The 23134-nt window shown below is 35.9% G+C and overlaps 2 long non-coding RNA genes across 2 annotated transcripts in view; both read right to left on the reverse strand.

Annotated features, from left to right (window-relative positions):
* The window catches only part of LOC116662553, an 84982-nt gene that overhangs the window by 45781 nt on the left and 16067 nt on the right, over positions 1-23134 (reverse strand). The gene's annotated exons all lie outside the window — the stretch shown is intronic.
* LOC116662554 lies at positions 1287-21200 on the reverse strand. The gene is made up of 4 exons (XR_004318530.1): positions 21184-21200; positions 9972-9977; positions 2474-2476; positions 1287-1488 (listed from the first exon to the last, which is right to left on the reverse strand). It is a non-coding gene; the product is annotated as an uncharacterized LOC116662554 (long non-coding RNA).

Here is a 23134-nt window from a genome sequence, read left to right on the forward strand (position 1 = left end):
CTCATGAAAAGGAAGTTTATGTAAAAATATATTTTTTAAAGGCTGAATATCAAAAGTAAAGAAAGACATTTTAATTAAAATTTTTCAACAAGTGGATTTGCAATGGTTTTTTAAAAGTTAATAGTTTTACACATTTGTGAAGAGAGGAAGTATTATCCATTGATAGAAGTTATGAACATAGTACAGTGTTTGAAAATATATTGATATAGCTAGTCATTTCATTCTTGGTAAGCCATAACAAGGACATAATCTGAAACACAAATATTTTACACATTAAATTCTTCCACACTGCATTAAAGACAGAATTAATTTGCATATGGAATATGATATTAACTATGTTCAATCAGATAGAATAGTAGGAAGTTTTGTAAATTGTAGTTCATGTTAATTGATTTTTTTCTAGGTTTATTGGGATATGATTGATATACAGCACTGTACAAGTTTAAGGTGTACAGCATAATGATTTGACTTACATACGTCATGAAATGATTACCACAATAAGTTTAGTGAACATCTATTGTCTCATATAAATACAAAATTAAAGAAACAGAAAAAAAATTTCCTTGTGATGAGAACTCTTAGGATTTCCTCTCTTAACTACTTCCATAAACAACATAAAGCAGTGTCACTTATATTAATCATGTTGCACATAATATTCCTAGTACTTATTTTTAAACAGAAAAATTGTTTTGATCACTTTCATCTAATTGCCCCTCCCCTAACCCCCATTTCTGCTAACCAGATGTATGTTTGTTTCTCCATTTGTTTGAAATACAGTTGCCTTACAACACTATGTTAGTTCCTGGTACACAACACAGTGTTCACTATTTCTATACGTTACAAAATGATCAATAAGATGTCTAGTTGCCATATGTCACCACACAAAGCTATTATTACATTTCTATTAACTACATTTCCCACTCTATACATTTTCATCCCCCAGACTCATTTATTTGGTAACTTGAAGTTTGTACCTCTTAATATCCATTCACTATTTCACTCAACAGCCCAGCCCATGCCCCTTTCCTCTGGCCACCACCTGTTTGTTCCCTGTATCTATGATTCTGTTTCTGTTTTATGTTTGTTCATTTGTTTTGTTTTCAGATTCCACATAAAAGTGAAACCATAGGGTTTTTGTCTTTCTCTGATTTATTTCACTTAAGATAATACCCTCTAGGTTCATCTATGTTGTCACAAATAGCAATATTTCATTATTTTGTATAACTGAGTAATAGTCCACCAAATATATATATATATAAATACCTCAACTTTATCTTTTATTCTATTGATGGACATTTAAGTTGCTTCCATATTAAGGCAAATGTAAATAATGCTTCAGTGAATATAGGGGTGCATACATCTCTTAGAATTACTGTTTTTGTTGACTTTGAAAAATCCCCCAGAGTGGAATTGGTGGATCATATAATAGCTCTATTTTTTATTTCTTGAGGAATCTCCATACTATTTTCCAATGCATCACTTTACATTCTCAACAAGAGTACACAAAGTTTCCCTTTTCAATCCTTGCCAACACTTGTTATTTGTTGTCTTTTTGATAACAGCCATTCTAACAGGAGCGAAGTAACATCTCATTGTGGTTTTGATTTGCTAATCATCCCCTGATAATAAATGATATTGAGCATCTTTTCACATGTCTTTTGGCCATCTGTAAGTCTTCTTTGGAAAAAAGGTCTATTCATGTCCTCTGCCCACTGTTCAATAGGGTTGTTTTTCTATTTATGTTTTTTCAGATACTGAGTTGTATGAGTTCTTTATATATTTTTGGATATAAACCCTATATCAAACATGTTATTTTCAAATATCTTCTCCCATTTGGTTGGTTATCTTTTTGTTTTCTTAATAGCTTCCTTTGCTGAGCAACAGCTTTTTAGTTTGTTTTAGTCCCATTTGTTTATTTTTGCTTTTGTTTCCCTTGCCTGAGGAGACATTACAAAAAATATTTTAAAATATTAGATCAAATTTTAAAAGAATATGGTCTCTGTTTTCTTCTAGGAGTTTTATGGTTTCAGGTCTTACATTTAGGCCTTTAATCAATTTAGGTTTATTTTAATATATGGTTTTAAAACATGATCTAGTTCGATTCTTTTGCATGTAGCTGTCCAATTTTCACAAAAGCATCAAGCGAAGAGGCTGTCTTTTTCCCCATTGTATAATCTTGCTTCCTTTGTCATAGATTAATTGCCCATAGAAGTTTGATTTATTTCTGGCCTCTCGATTCTGTTCCATTGATCTATGTGTCTGTTTTTGTGCCACTATCAAACTGCTTTGGTTACTGTAGCTTTGTAGTATAGTTTAAAATCAGGGAGTGTGATACCTCCAACTTTGTTCTTCATTCTCGAGATTGTTTTGGCTATTCAGGGTCTTTTGTGTTCCTGTACAAATTTTAGATTGCTTCTAGTTCTTTGGAAAATGCCATTGGTATTTTAATAGGGATTTCATTGAGTCTGTAGACTGCCTTGGGTAGCATGGTTATAACAATATTAATTCTTCCAATCTATGAGCATGGTGTATCTTTCCATTTGTTTGTGTCATCTTCAATTTTTTTCATCAATGTCTTGAAGTTTTCCAAGTACAGTCTTTTATCTCCTTAGAGGTAAAAGTTAGATTTATTGCTAGGTATTTTATTCTTTTTGAAGCAATTGCAAGTGGCAATGTTTTCTTAATTTCTCTATCTGATATTCTGTTGTTAACAAACAGAAATGGAACAGGTTTCTGTATATTCATTTTGTATCCTGCCACTTTACTAAATTCATTTATTAGTTTTTTTTGGTGGTGTCTTTAGGATTTTCTACATATAGTATCAAGTCATCTGCAAGCAGTGACAGTTTTATTTCTTCCTTCCCAATTTGGATTTCTTTCCTTTCTTTTTCCTGTCTGTTTGCTGTGGCTGGAACTTCCAACACTATGTTGAATAAAAGTTGTGGGAATGATCATTATTGTCTTGTTCCTGGTCTTAGAGGAAAAGTTTTAAGCTTTTAACTGTTCAGTATGATGTTGGTTGGAGGAATGTCATATATGGCCTTCATATATGGTCGTTGAATCTTTGTTGAAAGCTTTTTCTGCATCTATTGAGATGACCATTGGGTTTTTATACTTCAATTTGTTAATGTGGTATATTACACTGACTGATTTGTGGATACTGAATCATCCTTGTATACGTGGAATAAATCTTACTTGAACATGGTGTATGATCCTTTTAAAGTATTGCTGAATTCAACTTGCTAACATTTTGTTGAGGATTTTTGCTTCTGTGTTCATTAGTGATATTGGCCTGTAATTTTCTTTTTTGTAGTATTTTTATCTGCTTTTGCTAACAGGGTGATATTGGCGTTGCAAACTGAGTTAGGAAGCATTACTTTCTCTTCAAATTTTTGCAATACTTTGAGAATAAAAGGTGTTAAATCTTCTTTAAATGGTGAAATTCCCCTGTAAAGCTGTCTGGTTCTAGACTTTTGTTTGGAGTTTCTTTTTTTTGTTTAATTTCTAAATCAATTTCATTACATGTAATTGTCTGTTCATATTTTGTGTTTCCTCTTGATTCAGTCTTGAGAGACCGCATGTTTCTAGGTGTTGTTCAAGGCCAGCGTTTACTGATTTTCTGTCTGGTTGATCTGTCCATTGATATAATTGCAGTGTTAAAGTGTTCTACTGTTATTGTTCTACTGTCAGTTTTTCTCTTCATGTTTATTAATTTTTGTTTTATATATTTAGGTGCTTCCATATTAGGTGCATATATATTATAATTATCTTCTTGTTGGATTGCTCTCTTTATTGTTATGTAATGTACTTTTTATCTCCTATTACAGTCTTTGTTTTAAAGACTATTTTGCCTGATGAGTATTGCTACTCCTTTTGTTCCCATTAGCATGCACTGCATGCCACTGCATTCCATTTTTCAATCTCCTCACTTTCAGTCTGTGTTTCTTTGGATCTGAATGAGTCTCCTGTAGGTAGCATATAAAATGGTCTTTTTTTTCCCCCATCCATTCAGCCATTCTATGTCTTTTGACTGGAGCATTTAGCCAATTTACATTTAAAGTAATTACTGATAGATATGTACTTACTGCCATTTTGTTAACTGTTTTGGGGTGGTTTTTGTAGTTCTTTTTCATTTGTTCCTTCTTTTGCTCTCTTTACTTGTGATTAGATGACTAACTTTAGTGTTAGCTTTACATTATTTTCCTTTTTTTGTGTGTATGTATTATAGATTTTTGGTTTGTGATTACCATGAGGTGTACATATATATATATATGTATACACACACATATTATAGTAAATAAATTTATACAAGTACTATTTCTACATGTATAATTTTAAGTTGATGATCTTTTAAGTTTAAATGTGTTCTATCAAGGCTACATTTTTACACCTGCCTCCCACATTTAATGTGTTTGACATCATATATTACATCTTTTTGTTTTGTGTATTTCTTAGCTACTTGTTGTAGATATAGATGATTTTACTTCTGTTTTTTTTAACTTTCCTACTAGCTTTATAAGTGGTTGATCTATTACCTTACTGTACATTTGCCTTTACCCATCAGATTTTTCCTTTCATATTTTTCACATTTCTCGGTGTCTTTTTTTTTTCTTTTCCATTTAACATTTCTTATAAAGCCAGTTTAGTGATATTGAACTCTTGGAGCATTTGCTTGTCTGTAAAACTCAAATATGAATGATAGTCTTGCTGGGTAGAGTATTCTTGGTTGTAGTTTTTTCTTTTCTTTCATCACTTTACATATATTGTGTCACCCCCATCTGCCCTGCAGAATTTCTGCTGAAAAGTCATCTGGTAGGCTTATGGGACTTCCCCTGTATGCAGCTAGTTACCTTCCCTTGCTGCTTTGACGAATCTCTGTATTTCTATATGTTTAAGTTTGGCCATTTTAATTACAGTATGTCTTGGTGTTTGGGTTGCTCTTATTTGGGAATGTGCTTCCTGGAACTGAACGTCTGTTCCTTTCACAGGTTAGGGAAGTTTTCGTCTATTATTTCTTCAAACATGTTCTCTACTCATTTCTCTCTCTCTTCTCTTTCTGGGATACAGATGTTAGTATGCTTGCTGTTGTACCAGAGGTCTCTTAAACTATCCTGTTTTTTTTAATTCTTTCTTTCTTCTGTTCTGCTTGGGTGATTTCTGCTGTTCTTCTAGTTCACTGATCTGTTCCTCTGTATCATCTAATCTACTGCTGATTTCTTCTAGTATATTTTTTATTTCAGTTATTATATTCTTCAATTCTTCTTGGTTTTTCTTTATATTTTCTAACCCTTTCCTAAACTTCTTGCTAGGTTCATCCATTCTTTCTCAAGTTCATTAGGTATCTTTATCATTACCTTGAACTCTTTATTAGGTAAACTGCTTATCTCAGTTCTTCTGGGGTTTTACCTTTTTTTTTTTTTAACATATTCCTTACCTCATCTTGCCTAGTTTTCTGTGTTTATTTCTATATATTAGGTAGGTCAGTTATATTTCCCAATCTTGGAGAACTGGTCTTATGTAGGAGTCATCATACGGCCCAGCACCATACTCACTTCTGGTTACCAAAAATATATTAATGTTGGTGTGCCCCTTATGTGGGCTAAGCGTACCCTTTGGTTGTGGTGGGACCTACTACTGTGGGCATGCTGATAGGTGAGGCTTGTCCGCAGCCTGTTAAGTTGCAAGGCCCTGACTTGTGTAGAGTCTGCAGGCCTCTCGTGTGTGGTGCCTGGTCCTGGTGTGGCGGGCTTTGTGGCCCCTGGAGTTTTGCAGCTGGTGCTGGCCCTTGGGTGGGTGGGGACAGGTCCTGACATGACTGACTGCAGGCCTGGGGATCCTGGAGATGGTGCCAGCCTGCTGGTTGGCAGTGCCAGGTCTTGGGGCAGCTGGCTCTGGGTGCCCATGGGTCCTGGTGCTGGTTCCAGACAACCAGTATCTGGGGTGGGGGCCTTGGGAATCCTGGAGCTGGTGCTTCCACTACTTGTGGGCAGGACTGGGTCCTTGCTGGTCTGGCTACGTGGTCCAGGAAGTCCTGGGACTGGTACTGACTGGTTGATGGATGAGTAAGCCTTCAATGCTAATGGGCAAGAAGAAGGACTCCAAAATGGTGCTTGTCAGCAATAATGTCTTTGTGGTAGAATGAACTCCCCCAAATCTCTTCCTCTAAATATCCACAGGGGGAGTCCTACTTGCCCCCCCACCTCTCCAGGGGCTCTCCAAGGTCAACAAATGGGTCTGACCCAGCCTCTTTTCAAATTACTACTTCTGTGCTAAGTCTCAAAGCATGTGAGATTTTGTGGGCATCCTTTAAAAGTGGAGTCTCTGGCTCTCCAAAACTCAAGCCCTGCTGGTCTTCATAGCCAGACGTTCTACGGGCTCAGCTTCCCAGCACAGGATCCCCAGACTGGCCAGCCTGATTTGGGGCTTGGGCCCCTCACTCCTTGGGGAGAATCTCTGCAATTGTTATTATTCTCTCACTTGTGGGTTGCCTACCCAGGTGTATGGATCTTGACTGTATTGTGTTTCTGCCCCTCCTAACCATCTCACATAGTTCTTCTTTATATCTTTAGTTTTGGAAAAATATTTCCTGCTAGTCTTCAGGTCATTTTTATCAGTAGCCACTCTGTAAGTAGTTGTAATTTTCATGTGCCTATAGGAGAAGGTAAGCTCAGGGTATTTCTACTCTACCATCTTGGCCACTCTCTTCTGATAAAAGCATCTTGATTTTCTTCCCACATATTTAAAAACATGGATTTGCACTGAGTGGTCCTGAGAGGGCTGCAGGCAAAGTAGGAGCAGTAAGCTAGCACTCCAATATGTGATGAAAATATCTACAATAATTGGCATTTCCTTAATGAGTACTGATGCTGAGAATAATTTCATGTGCTTATTTGCCATCAGTATATTTCCTATAGTGAAGTGTCTTTTCAAAACTTTTTCACATTTTATTGGATTATTTGCCTTTTTATTATTTAAGTTTGAGTGTATACACACACACACACACACACACACACACACACACACACACACACAGTAAGGTACCATTCCACATCTACTAAATTAGCTGTAATTAAAAAGACTGACTATACCAAGTATTGGGAGTTTATGAAGGACTTGGATCTCTCACATACTGCTGCTAAGATGGTACAACCACTTTGAAAAACAGCTTGGCAGTTTCTTAAAATACGTACTATATGATCCAGCCATACTACTCATGGTATTTGCCCAAAAGAAATAAAAGTGCATGTCTGTACAAAGATTTGAATATGAATGTTCACAGAAACTTTATTTGTAATAGCACCAAACTGGAAACAACCTAAATGTCCATCAGCAGACCAACAGATTAACAAATTGTGTTAATTCCATACAATAGAACACTACTCAGCAAAAGATAACAATTAACTACTTACTGATACACACAACAACGTGGATGTATCTCAAAGTAATATGCTGAAATGAAAGAAACCAGACAAAAGCATATATATTGTATAATCCACGTATATACAATTCTAGAAAATGCAAGATTACTTATAGAGAAAGCAGATGAGTGCCACCTGGAAACTGGGAGGGAGAGAGTAAGTGACATGTGGAGAGGGTAAAAAACTGGAATTGCAAAAGGTTGTAAGATTAGGGAATGAAACTTATCAAAATGTACATTTTGTATATATAAATTTTAGTGTATGTCATTTATACCACAATAAAGCTGGTAAAAATTTATAATGACCATGTGTTACTTTTTGTATTTAAACTATTTTTATTATTTTGTGAGTACATTATTATATGTCCATCTTCTGATCTTGTGGCATTAACTTGGTGGGTAAAGAGTTTCCCTCGAGAGAAAGTTTTATGGAGGGAAGTCCTATGTGGTACTGGTTGGGCAGGGAATGTTACCCAGACCTCTCTCTCTGGCATAGGAAGAAAGACAGAGAAGCAGGAAGAAGGATAGACTGCAGGATAAAGAAAGATGAACATGGGTTAGTGGGAGGAAATGTGTTTGGAAAGGTCCAGGAGCACATGAAGTCCAAGGTCAGTGGCTGAAGATCTAAGAAATATGCCCAGGCTGGTACCTAACAGGTACAGTCTAGAGAGTCTAATTAGGTTTGGGGGGAGAGCCTAGCGTGTTTCATCGGACTAGGTAAGACAAGTAACACCTCTGTTCTAAGCAAGGTAATGAATTCACTGGTTAAATAAAGACAAGACCTCTCAATGATGCCCCTTCAAAGGAAGAGAAGTCTCCATGTTAGACTAGGAAGAACACCGTTCACATTATGTAAAAATGACTGTTGATGAAGTTGAACTGCAGCTGAAAAGGAAGATATGTGAACACTTTCATTTCCTACTGTGTATATAAAATAATTGCTCTTTGAAAAAGTAAAATCTCAATTTAGTGATAATGCTTAGGGATTAAGATGTTCCTGTTAACTGAATTTTTTATTTATACAATCATTGATGACAATCATAGAATTTCACAGCTGGAAAGGACCCTGGAGATCATTTAGTCCAACCTCATTTTATAGATTAGGTAACAGAGGACCAAGAGGTTAAGTAAATGGCCCAAGGTGGCAATCAATTAGTGACAAAACTGGGATTATAACAGAAATTTAACTAGAACATGCTTTTGTTTTAATCCTTGCAAATGAAGAATTTTTCACTCCAGAATGTGTTCATGTACTTGAATGTTTTAATATGGAAATACAGGAACTCTGAATCTACAAAGAGGTGTGCCTCCAATTTCTTCTTTTATTAATGTCTAATATTTATTGAATGCCTACTAAGTTCTGGGCACTAATTAATTTCTAAGAATAAATAAATAAAATGTAAAAAGAGCTCATAGGCTAAGGAAGTAAGAGAAAGTTAATGCTATGAGAGATGTAAGCACAGGGGCTCTCAACACCAGGGGGGTGTCTGCCAGGCAGAAAAGAGTTGTGACAAGCACCATATTAATACAAACAATACATTAATTAGACACATACACATGTAAAACCATAAAGGAAAACAAGGAAATAATTATCACAAAATTTAGGACAGCAGTTACCTCTAGGATGGAATAAAGGGAGGCCATTACCAGAAGCCCATTCAATTACATTGGTCTTGATCTATTTCTTAAGCTGAAGGGTACATGTGTGCTCACTGTATGATTTTTCTAAATAACAATATACACTTGTCTGTGCACAGGCTATATAACATAAAGGGAAAAAATCCTATAAGCTACTAAGAGCTAAAGAGAAGAATGAGTGAAAACTACAGTCCTTCTCATGGTGAGGGAAGAGAGGCATTCCCACAGGACCTCAAGGAGTATGAGGCACAAAGAAATGAAGGATTTCAGCTTTTCTGCTGGCCAAGAAGAAACAGATTGAAAATTAAAGAGGACTACATCAGTAAACATAAGTATGTAAACTGTAGAATGTTAAAGTTGTTCTTGAGAATGGTGGCAGGTACTTCTTTCCATCAGACAAAAGAATTTTTTTAAAAGTTAATTGTGAGAAACATTAGGAACAATTAAAGCCATTTCCTGGAGCTTCTGAATGCTCATGGTTCTCTCGGCACAAAGAGTCATGTTCGTTATTTGTCCAGAGTCAGGGCAAGAGGTGGTAAGGGAGGGATAGGGGAGTGGAAGGGAGAGGGATGGGGAAGAATTGTTCTTAGAGTTGGAAAGACATGAAAAAGTATGACAAAGCCTCTAATGAATACAGATATTATCACTAAAGACTATTTGAGGAGTAACAATAAATCTGCAGTTGATTAAATTGGCTAAATTAAGTTGATAAATAGTGACTTTTTTTGCAATGATAAGCAAGCTGACTGCAGAAGTAGAGAGCTCAGGCAGCTTAGAATAACAGAGTGTGCTGTGGAATTGACTGAGGAAGCAAGAAACATAGGGTGTTGGGACATGTCATACATTGGGCTCAGGTATGAGATGTGGAGCGCCCATCAGGCAAACAAAAGAGTGGGAAGGATAAAGCCATTTGGACCTTAATCTAAATCTACCAGAGCAGAACAGGTGTGGAGATTATGCTTAAGATTTAATAGTTAAGATTCACTGTGGGCCTAACTACAAAGTGCAGTTGAAAGGGGAAGGGGTGTAGGAGGTTGTATGAGCCATGTACAAAGAATGTGATAAACTCAATTTGGATTCAGACAAAAGTCAAAAGGGGGTTTGCAAGAGCAGGTGTTAGATCCCAGCAGGAAGGCAGAGCACAGCTATAATCTGGTTGATGGCCCAGGAAATTTAGGAAGAAAAAAAGTCACTATTCAGAAACAGGTCTGGAGGTGGAAAATAAAGGCCCATTTAGCAAGTGGGTGTTAAGAAGCAACACTTTTGTACTTCTGGAAGGAAGTATAAAAGGAGACAGACTAAAAGGAACTGAATTACTGATTAGCCATGTTCTGGGAACTGGGCCCCTAGGGATAAGAGTAACTGTGACTCTGAAGTCTATATCCCAGAGCCTTTGGCTGGAAGAGTCATGAAGGCTAAATATGTCTTTAGATTGGTGTCTTCTGCTGTTCAGTAGTTTTTTCATAAGTCAGGTGGTCTCAGACCTGGGGGAAAATGAAGTGGTACTGGATGTGTAGAAGATGTAATTCCATTTGTAGAATCTGGAACAGTAGAGTCAAGGAAACTCAGGTGGATACTGTCAAAGATAGCATGGTAAAAATGGTTTCAGTAGAAAAGGATTAGCATCAGGTCTAGGATACTGGCAGAATTTGGGCTCAGGAGTCAATGAGACTTCTCTAGGTGTGATTGATTCAGTATGTTGGTGGTCTTCAGGTTTCCTATTCATTCATATGTGTACCCAGACTGTACCAAATGATTTATAGTCACCTGTTTCTTTGTATCAATGGACTTCAAGATCATATTCATCAGAATGTCAGAGCACAGGTTAGTGTTTTCAAAGACCTGTGTTATTCTTAGGAAGCTTGAAGTGTTGCCCAAAACACATGAGCACCAGCGCCATCAAAACTTCTGCAGTAATATGAAGGTGCTATCCACATACACAACACACCTGACTTCACGAAAAAGTCAATCAAGTTCACCCATAGGCCACACTCAACAGAAAAATGACCAGCCAGAGTCACCAACTGCAAGACTGTGGAATGTGGTCAATCATTTGGGAAGGGTAAAAAGAGGTGGGGAGGGGGCAGTACAATTTGTGAAAACGATGTGACATGAAAAATGAAATGAATAAGGCTAAATAAATGTAGGAACAAATACTCACATAAAATAGAAAGGTTAAAGGTATATTTTCATTTAGAATTTTTTCCTTGTTAAAATATATACTAAAGTTACTGTAAATATAAAGGATTGAGTCTTTAAAGAGCTATGTGTGGAAACTTCACTATGTGGCTCTTCACTATGGAACTCTTCATTATAGAAGAAGCAAGTCTATTTGGGCATCATCTGGAGAACGAGTGTTCAATAAAACATCCACAGGATCTTAAAATTATTTTACTGAAGGCAGTCTCCAAACAGGAACCTTGAGTAGAGTGTTTTAGCAAAGTTCCAGTACGTATTTGCATTTTAATCCTTTGAAATAAAAACTAGAATAATTTGGTTAGGAATTAAAACATAGTAGCCTAAGAATCTATGATGAGAATGCTAAGAAAATATTTCTATTTTATTTTTCTAAAAATTAATTAGTACTTTATAATTCTATCACAATGAGTAATATATTTAATCTTCACTTTTAAAAATATACACAAAATATGTGAAAATTATCTTAATTGTTAATATCTTCCTTCCTGTTGGTTTTAATTGTTATCCACAGAAGGTTTAAAATTAGGTTTTCTTTGTTGAAAGCACAAAATTTCATGACAGCTTTTCTTAACCTTATTTACCCTGATAAATACTCTAATGTATCTTAATTTGATGTATACTTTTTAATAAATAATTCCACTTAATAAGAAATCTTTTTAAGATGTAAATGCTACTCAACTTCAATATATATAATTTTGAACTACTGTAATAAAAGTACATTTTGCAAAAAAATGCCATGTTCATTTTTTGGTTCACTTTTAAATTAGTTTGAGTGCACACATATACACACATACACACACACTTACTTAAGGGTGAACAAAAGTTATGGCTATACAATGTAGTAAAAAAAAAAAAAAAAACAGAAAAAGTCCTCCTTATTCCCTTTAAATTTTATCTACAGAATAAGCAATCACAGAAATAGAAAAGAATTATGACTGTCATGTTCCCAACAAAAAACAGATGTCACACTCAAATCAGGATAATTCAGACTATCTGAATATGGGGCTATTTACAGAGATGGGGTGTAAGTGACCCACAAAGTACGTTGCAGCAACATGGACTTAGCGGTAACTGTGGAGCTGCTGCACCCTGACCTGGGAGAAGACAGGGAGCCAAAAGAATAAATACCTGAGTTCATCCTCTTCCCTCCCTCAGATCTTTGGGCTCCCCAAAAACCAGACACAACTAGAAGCCTCTGGACACAAGAGTCCTATGGCTGAAGGTCAAGTTGTTCAGCTTCCTCAAACAGAGAACCGGGTAGAGAAGGGAGAACAGAAAATCTAGAGGAGAGAACCAACAATGTCAAAGCCAGAAATACATAGGCATGGCTACAAAGTCTTCTCCTAAACTAATCTATAAGGTGTTTAAATTATAATAATCAAACAGTATTAGTAATTACAACCAAGAAGTACATGGTTGAATTACTTTTAATTTCTACTACAATTATTGACTGAATTTACAGTGTGGACTAACACAGATCTCATTATTGAATCATAGCTAAAGGAGATACTCTCTGGAGTTTTGTACACACACACACCAATTAATCCATTCAACAGCTAGTTCATCATTTATTCTTTTAATCATTAACATGCACCTTGCTAGGCACTAGGGATTAAACGGAGATCTCTGCTTTCTAGAAATTCACAGTGTAGTTAAAAAAAAAAAAAAAAGCCAAATTTTGCAGGTAATTAGAAGACAAAGTAAATGAAAAGTGGTTAAAGACCTCAGAACAGGGAAGGCTGCATAAAGCGCTAACTTTTGACCTGAGACTTGAAGAAACAATTACTCTAGACAGGGGAGAAAGCCTGTGCAAAAAGCACACAATTAGAAGGTCTGGTATGTCCAGGAAACCACAAAAAGTTCAGAGTGATGTAGGAACTGTGTGCGTGAGGGTGCATGATATAGATGAGACATGAAAGGTTAGGGCCAAATTATTAAGCCCTTCTTTGTTATAAAAATAGCATAAACTTCATCCTAAGATAATGCTTTTTAAACTTTTTTGCCATAACAATAACACAGAGAGAAGACAGTGAACTTATACACCCTTCAGTCTGTTGGCAAGATCTGCAGCAGTTTCTGCTGCATGAAAAAATATTTTTAATCTTCTACCTTAATGCAAAAATTAATGAGGATTCTGCATTTTACCTTTTGTTTGTAGTAACATAAAAGGGATATTTTGACCCACTTACAAATGAGTAAAATGGATAGAGTAAGCTCAGCCATGGTTAGTTTGGGGCTTCTAAAACTCCCAGGAATAATGTGAGAAAACACCCTCTCCAGGAAATTTGAAAAACAGATTTGAAAACTCCCATGAAGCAGTGGAGAGATAATGGAGGTTTAAATATATATGTTTAATAATATATTAAAATATACCTATAACATATATACTTATATGTATAATATAGTATATATAACTGTTATATAATTATAATTATATATTTATAATATATTAAATATATTTATAATAAATACATAAAAATATATTTATAAATTATGTATTAAAGAGGTACCAGAAGAGGCAATACTCTCCTGTTAAGGACACATCCTAAAGAAGTTGAAATAGCACAGAGTCATAATATAGACAGTGGTAATACAGAAAAGAGAACAAATTCAAGAAATGTAGGATCCAGGGTCTGCAAACATTGGGAGATAAAGAATGAGACAAGGATAATGTTATTGTCTCTATTTTGCATAGTTGGTCTCAATGGTAATGATATTTTTGAAAATTGCAAACAAAAAGAGTAAAGTTTGTCAATGAATGTGGTGATTACAGCTTGGGAACGTATTGAGTCAGTTTGAAGAGTAACCCATGCAGATAAGTAGAGCTTTCCAGAAGGATGATATGAAATGCAAGTCTAAAGCTCTAAAAATGGCAGCTGAGATTATACATAAAAAATTAGTGGCTCTGAAACCAAACCTCGTCTGTAAAAGTGTTTTGTTTGCCACACACAATGTGAAAATACATTTTTGGAATACCATTTAAAAATTTGGAGACTAATTTCAACTATTCTTGTAATACTAAAAGTTCAAGGAACCCTTAACCAAAATTACCACATGACAAATCTCCCACTTACTAAGTGAAGGCTGCCCCTTTCATCGAGATCGGCAACCTTCTCTAATATTCACTGAGGAGGCATATACACTTACCTCCATCTGCCTCACTCATGTATAGTACCACCTGTGAGACCCTGATGCTATTTACATTTGCAGTCTCTGGTCTGAGTGAAAGCTGAAGCTTTTAGTTAATGAAATCACTTATAGGAGAGGAAAGGAGGGAAACAGAAAGGAGAAAGAAAAGGAGACGAGAAGAGAGACAATGAAGGAAGCAGGGAGAGGGGAAGGAGAATGTTTTCCCTGAGAAATGGTTTAACACTTGAAGAAAGAAGTGCCAGAAAAGGATTCTAAGGATGGTCAAGCAAGTAAGAAAACTAAGACTGTGCTGTCATGAGAGTCAAGGGAGTATAGATTTCCAACAAAGAAATGAGAAATCCCATGGGGGTCAAAAGGTTCAATTCAAAGGAACTTAGAATTGTGGAGATCATTGCTGTTTCAACACAAGTCAGATTGCAGTAATATTTAGGGGAGTGAAAAGTGAAAATAGCCCTCTAGGATTCCTCAACCAACCACTTGTGACCAGGTCCCACTAAACAGCAGCCAGCAGCATTTGTACAAAGCAGGGTCTGGCAACCAACCACACTAGGGGCCAACCAAGCTTACCAGACCACCCACATAGTCAACCCACCACAAAAGAAGGACCCATGCAGCCCTCTTAGAGGGAACACCTAGAGCAGATAGCTTTGGGTGATGAGAGTAGATTGTGCTGCTGGGAAGCATAGGACACCTCCTCCTACAGAGGGTCACATCTCCAAGGTTGAGAAATGTAACTAACCTACCATATTCCTAAAAACCAAATAGCAACTTAGACAAAATGATGTGGCAGAAGAATATGTTCCAGATGAAGGAACAAGATAAAACTTCAGAAGAAGAACTAAGTGACATGGAGACAGGCAATCTACTTGAGAAAGAGTTCAGCATAATGATCATAAAGATGATCAAAGAACTCAGGAGAAGAATGGATGCATAGAGGGTGAAGTTAGAAGTTGTTAACAAAGAATTAGAAAATATAAAGAACAACCAAACAGAGATAAAGAAAACAGTAACTGAAATTAAAAAAAAAAAAAACACTAGAAGGAATCAGTAATAGAATTAGTGATGGAGAGGAACAGATCAGGGAGCTGAAGACAGAGTAGTGGAAATCACTGCCACAGAAGAGGAAAAAAAAGAAAAAACAGTGAAGAAAAGTGAGGACAGTCTAAGAAACCTCTGGACAACATCATGCACAATAATATTCCAATTATAGGGATCTCAGAGGGAATAGAGAGAAAGAAGGGGCCTGAGAAAATATTTGAAGAGAAATAATAGCTGAAAACTTCTCTAACCTGGGAAAGGAAACAGTCATTCAAGTCCAAGAAGTGCAGATAGTCCCACACAGGATTAAGGCAAAGAGGAACACACCAAGACATATAGTCACCAAAATGACAAAAATTAAAGTAAAGAGAAAATATTAAAAGCAACAACAACAGAAATGCAACAAATACCATACAAGGAAACTCCCATGTTATCAGCTGATTTTTCAGAAGAAACTCTGCAAGCCAGAAGTGAGGGGGCATAATATATTTAAAGCAATGAAAGGGAAAAAGCTACAACCAAGAATAATCTACCCAGAATGGCTCTCACTCAGTATTGACAGAGAAATCAAAAGCTTTACAGGAAAGCAATAGCTAAAAGAATTCAGCACCTTCAAATAAGCTTTATGACAAACGATAAAGGAACTTCCCTAGGCAGAAAAAAACAAAAAAAAAGGCCACAACTAGAAACATTTGTAACATTGTTTTATTTGTACAAAATGGAAAAGCTCACTGGTAAAGGATAAAATACAGTAAAGGTAGGAAATCATCCACACACACACATATACACAGACGTCCAAAACCAGTAGGAAGGTTGAAAGACAAAAGGAGTAAAATCATCTGTATCCATACAAGCAGTTAAGAGATACACAAAACAACTAGACGTAAAATACAATATTAAAAATAGTAATCGTGAGAGGAGGAGAGAACAAATGCAAGGTATTTTAAATGCATTTGAAATTAAGAGATCAGCAACTTAAAACAATCAAGCATATATATAGACTGCTATATAAACTCTTATGGTAACTGCAAATCAAAAATCCATAATAGATACAAACACAAAAAAAGAAAAAGGAATCCAAACATAAAACTAAATATAGTCATCAAATCACAAGAGACAAGAACAAAAGAAAAAGGAGGAAAAAAGTCCTACAAAAACAAATGCAAAACAATTAACAAAATGCCAATAAAATATACTTATTGATAATTACCTTAAATGTAAATGGACTAAATGCTCCAACCAAAAGACACAGACTGGCTGAATGGATACAAAAACAAAACACGTCTATACACTGCCTACAAGATACTCACTTCAGATCCAGAGACACATACAGAATGAAAGTAAAGGGGTGGGAAAAGGTATTCCATGCAAGTAGAGATCAAAAGAAAGTCAGAGTAGGATTATTTCTATCAGACAAAATAGACTTTAAAATAAAGATTGCTACAAGAAACAGAAAAAGGACACTATATAATGATCATGGGATCAGTCCAAGAAGAAGATATAACAATTGTAAATACACATGCACCCAACATAGGAGCACCCCAATATTTAAGGCAAATTTTAAGAGACATAAAAGGAGAAATTGGCAGTAACACAGTAATAGTTGGGGACTTTAACATCCACTTACATCAATGGACAGATCATCCAGACAGAAATCAATACACACAGGCCTTAAATAACATGTTAGACCAAATGGACTTAGCTGATATTTTTAGAGCATTCCATCTGAAAGCAGCAGACTACACATTCTTTTCAAGTGCACATGGAACATTCTCCAGGATAAACCACAGGCTAGGCCACAAAACAAGTCCTGGTAAATTCAACAAAACTGAAATCGTATCAAGCATCTTTTTGGACCAACAACACTATGAGACTAGAAATCAACCACAAGAAAAAAACTGCAAAAACCTAAACACACAGAGGCAAAACAATATGCTACTAAACAACTGGTGGATCACTGAAGAAATCAAAGAGGAAATAAAAAAAAATACCTAGAGACATGAAAATGAAAACAAGATAATCCAAAGCCTATGGAATACGACAAAAGAAGTTCCAAGAGGGAAGTTTAGAGCAATACAAGCTTGCCTCAGAAAACAAGAAAAAGCTCAAATAACCTAAAATTACACCTAAAGCAACTAGAGAAAGAAAAAACAAAACCCAGTCAGAATGGCCATCATTCAAAAATCCACAAATGACAAATGCTAGAGAGGCTATGGAGAAGAGGGAACCCTCCTACACTGCTGGTGGGAATGCAGTTTGGTGCAGCCACTGTGGAAAACAGTATGGAGATTCCTCAAAACACTAGGAATAGGCTTACCGTATGACCCAGGAATCCCGCTCCTGGGCATATATCCAGAAGGAACCTACTTTAAAATGGCTCCTGCACCCCAATGTTCATAGCAGCACTATTTACAATAGCCAAGACATGAAAACAGCCTAAATGTCCATCAACGGATGACTGGATAAAGATGTGGTATATTTATACAACGGAATACTATTCAGCCATAAAACCCAACAACATAATGCCATTTGCAGCAACATGGATTCTCCCTGGAGAATGTCATTCTAAGTGAAGTAAGCCAGAAAGAGAAAGAAAAATACCATATGAGATCACTCATATGTGGAATCTAAAAAACAAACAAACAAACAAAGCATAAATACAAAACAGAAATAGACTCATAGACATAGAATACAAACTTGTGGTTGCCAAGGGGGGAGGGAGTGGGACGGGATAGACTGGGATTTCAAAATTGTAGAATAGATAAACAAGATTATACTGTATAGCACAGGGAAATATATACAAGATCTTACAGTAGCTCACAGAGAAAAAAATGTGACAATGAATACATATATGTTCATGTATAACTGAAAAATTGTGCTCTACACTGGAATTTGATACAACATTGTAAAATGATTATGAATCAATAAAAAATGTTTAAAAAATTAATACCATACAACCCAGGGGAAAAAAAAAGAAAAAGAAAAAACAAAACCCAAAGTTAGAAGAAGGAAAGAAATCATGAAACTAAAACCTGGTTCTTTGAAAATATAAACAAAACGATAAGCCTTTAGCTAGACTCATCAAGAAAAAAAAAAGGAAAGGGCCCAAATCAATAAAATCAGAAATGAAAAAGGAAAAGATACAAATGACATCACAGAAATGCAAAGGATCATAAGAGATTACTACAAGCAACTATATGCCAATAAAATGAACAACCTAGAAGTGGACACATTCTTAGTAAGGTAAATCTCTCAAGACTGATCAGAGAAGAAATAGAAAATATGAAAAGAGCAATTACCAGTACTGAAATTGAATCAGTAATAATAATAATAATAAAAAGAAACAAAAAACCTCCCAACAAACAAAAGTCCAGGACCAGATGGCTTCACAGGTGAATTCTACCTAACATCTAGAAAAGAGTTAATGTCTCTCCTTCTCAAACTATTCCAAAAAAACTGCAGAGAAAGGAACACTTCCAAACTCATTCTATGAGGGCATCCCCCCCCCAAAAAAGAAAATTACAGGCCAATATCACTGATGGACATAGATGCAAAAATCCTCAACAAAATACTAGCAAACTGACTCCAACAATACATTAAAAGGATCATACACCATGATCAAGTGGGATTTATCCCAGGGATGCAAGGATTTTTCAATATTCACAAATCAGTCAATGTGATACACTACATTATAAACTGAAGAACAAAAGCTGGATAATCATCTCAAGATGCAGAAGAAGCTTTTGATAAAATTCAACATCTATTTATAACAAAATCTCTCCAGAAAGTGGGCATAGAGGGAACATACTTCAACATAATAAAGGCCATGTATGACAAATCCACAACTAACATTATACTCAACTGAGAAAATCTGAAAGCATTTCCTCTAAGATCAGAACAAGACAAGAATGCCCACTCTTGCCACTTTTATTTAACATAGTTTTGGAAGTCCTAACCACAGCAATCAGAGAAGAAAAACAAATAAAAGGAATGCAAATTGGAAAGGAGGAAGTAAAACTGTCACTGTTTGTGGATGACATGATATCATACACATAGAACATCCTAAAAATGCCACCAGAAAACGACTAGAGCTCATCAACGAATTCGGTAAAGTTTCAGGATACAATATTAACATAGAGAAATCTGTTGCATTTATTTACACTAACAAAGAAATATCAAAAAAAGAAGTTAAGGAAACAATCTTACTTAACATTGCATCAAAAAGAATAAACTACCTAGGAATAGCCCTACCTAAGGAGGCAGAAGACCTGTACTCTAAAAACCGTAAGACACTAATGAAAGAAACTGAAGATGGCTGCACTTGCTTGCTCTGTCGCTCTCTCTCTCACCTTTCTGAGATGGCCCACATTCTGCCTATGGATTGTGTACCTCCTAAGCCATTTTCCCTTCTGAGGGAGACAGACTGCACTCTGTCCATGGAATGTGTATCTCTCTAAATAAACTTACTTTCACTTTCCAAAAAAAAGAAAGAAACTGAAGACAACACAAACGGATGGATATAGCATGTTCTTGGTTGGGAAGAATCAATATTGTCAAAATGGGCATACTGCCGAAGACAATCTACAGATTCAGTGCAATTCCTATCAAATTACCAATCGCATTTTTCACAGAAGTAGAACAAATTTCTTTTCAATTTGGATGAAATACAAAAGACCTCAAATAGCCAAAATAATTTTGAGAAAGAAGAATGGAGCTGAAGCAATCATGCTCCCTGATTTCAGACTATACTACAGTAGTAAAAACAATATAGTACTGGCACAAAAACAGACATAGACCAGTGGAACAGAAGAGAGAAAGCCCAGAAATAAACTCAAGCACTTATGGTCAATTAATCTATGACAAAGGAGGCAAGCATATACAATGGAGAAAAGAGTCTGTTCAATAAGTGTGCTGGGAAAAATGGACAGCTACATGTAAAGGAATGAAATTAGAATATTCTCAACATCATATACAAAAATAAACTCAAAATGGATTAAAAATATAATGTAAGACTGAGTATTATAAAAAGTCTAGAAAAAAACATAGGCAGAACATGCTTTGACATAAATCACATAATATTTTCTGGATCCATCTCCTAGAATAATGGATATAAAACCAAAAATAAACATATGGGGCCTAATTGAACTTATAAGCTTTTGCTCAATAAATAAAACATAAAGACAACCTATGCAATGGGAGAAAATAAATGATGTGACTGACAAGAGGTTAATTTCCAAAATGCACAAAGAGCTTATACAGCTCAATATTTTTGTTTGTTTTCTTTTTTAACATTTTTTATTGATTTATAATCATTTTACAATGTTGTGTATACAGCTCAATATTAAAAAAAAATTGGTAGAAGACCTAAATAGACATTTCTCCAGGGAAAACTTACAGATGGCCAACAAGCATATGCAAAGATGTACTACACTGGTAATATTAGAGAAATGCAAATGAAAAGTATAATGAAGTATCACCTCACACTGGTCAGAATAGCCAACATCAGAAAGTCTACAAATAATAAATGCTGGAGAGGGTGTGGACAAAAGGGAACCTGCCTATATTATTGGTGGCAATGTAACTAGCTGGTGAAGTCATTATGAAAGACAGTATGGAGGTCCCTTAAAAAACTAAAAACAGAATTACCATATGATCCAACAATCCCACTACTGGGCATATATCCAGGAAAGATGAAAACTCTAATTCATAGACACATGCACCCCAATGTTCATTTACAAGACATGGAAGCAACCTAAATGTCCATCGACAGATGACTGGATTAAGAAGATGTGGTGTGTATATATTTAATGGAATACTACTCAGCCACAAAAAAGAATGAAACAATGTCATCTGCAGCAACATGGACCTATAGCTTATCATACTAAGTGAAGTAAGTCAGACAAAGACAAATATCATATGATATCACGTATGTGTAGAATCTACAAAATGATACAAAAGACCTTACTTACAAAACTAAAACAGACTCACAGACATAGAATACTAACTTATGGTTCAAGGGGGTATGGGAGAAGGGATAGATCAGGAGTTTGGGAATTAACAGATACACACTACTATATATAATATAGATAAAACAACAAGGACCTACTGTATAGCACACAGAACTATATTTCATCTTTTAATATCCAATAATGGAGAAGAATCTGAAAAGAATATATATTCATGTATAACTGACTCACTTTACTGTACACCTGAAACACTGTAAATCAACTATACTTAAATGTTTAAAAGTTTAATCCTTGTGATAGAGAGCATGAATGCATTCTAAAATGACTTTTGAATTATTATATATTTAAAGGCTTGCAAAACAGATGAGAAATTAATGCCCTAAATTATAAAATCATTCTTAAACTTAAATAAATCTCATTTTCAGGATACAGATGTCACCAGAGAAAAGGGACTGTTGGTAAAGAGAACAATGACTCATACTGTATTCCAGAACACTGCTTGAATATGAGATGAGGATGGATGAGGACTTGAAGTAAGTCCTCAACTTCAAGACAAGGCTGTGGTGATGTTTTTTCACTTGACTTTGATACTGATCCCTATTTTAGAGGAATGAAAAAAGTATTAATGAAAGCAGGTATTATGCCCAAGGTTTATACATATCCTTTCACCCAAATACTAACAAATACATTTGTAGGACAGCAGTAAGTCAATTCACAGCCAATGGCCGACCTGCAGGTTATGGCAGAAAACCAAAGACATACTCAAAAGGAGTCTGTGATTGAAGAGAATTTCCAGAAGGGCCCATTTTACAAAGCCTTTCTCACAGTTAAGGGACAATAAAAAATGTTACTGCACCCAAGGACTCGTGACAGTGAAAAGAAAGCCAGCCTTAGGACTAAGTAAGAAGATGGAATATTTACTAGAATCCAAGTAAACATGTAACTGCAGAGAAAAAGCAGGACAGGAGTTGCAAGGGAGCAATAGTACAGCCAACCTGAATAATGCCTGACAGGAAGGGAGCTAGAATAAATTTCTCAAATCCACTGTCCTCCTGATCTCTCATTTCCGGCCACTGCCTCCCATTTTCTAAACCCAATCAGAAGATAAGGGAGACCAGTTGATGTCACCATTAAAGTCAGCCTTCCCTAGCACAGGGGAGAGTGGAGGAGGGGCAAAAAGATATCTCTAGCACATCCTCCGGAAAGAAAATAAATTAGTTTTCCATCTTTGAGTTGCCTAGACCCTGCATTACAGTATTTTCTCTAACCAAGAATGAAGTGGATCCCCATTCCCAACAATAGTGATGTTTCATGTTCTCTCTCACTGTTTGGAAGACTGGAAAATAAGGCAGTGTAGTGGTTAGTGTAGTGGTGTTTGTTTGCTGGCTTATTTACAGCCTCTAACCCCTCTTCTAAATTTGAGGGAATCTGTCACTGTCAATTGTCTCCCTGGGGAGGTGGGAAAGGTGCTCCCAGCTTTGACTATGAAAGCCAGAGGGACAGACCTTTCCTCTTCCTGCCCTCTGCCCACAGAGGCAAATCTCTGGACCTAAGAGCATTGAATGAGATGTGTTCTTCCAAGAGTCCACACTTGAAGGAAGCAATATTAACTAGAGTTAGGATTTCTTCCAGATAGAGGAAGTGGTGCTCACTTCCTTAGGAGCACGGTAGCAGCCTGGCCAGGTTATTCCTGCTAAAAACACTTGTTGTGCCCTCTGTACTTTTA

Source organism: Camelus ferus, unplaced genomic scaffold, assembly GCF_009834535.1.
Source record: "Camelus ferus isolate YT-003-E unplaced genomic scaffold, BCGSAC_Cfer_1.0 contig322, whole genome shotgun sequence".
NCBI lineage: Eukaryota > Metazoa > Chordata > Mammalia > Artiodactyla > Camelidae > Camelus > Camelus ferus.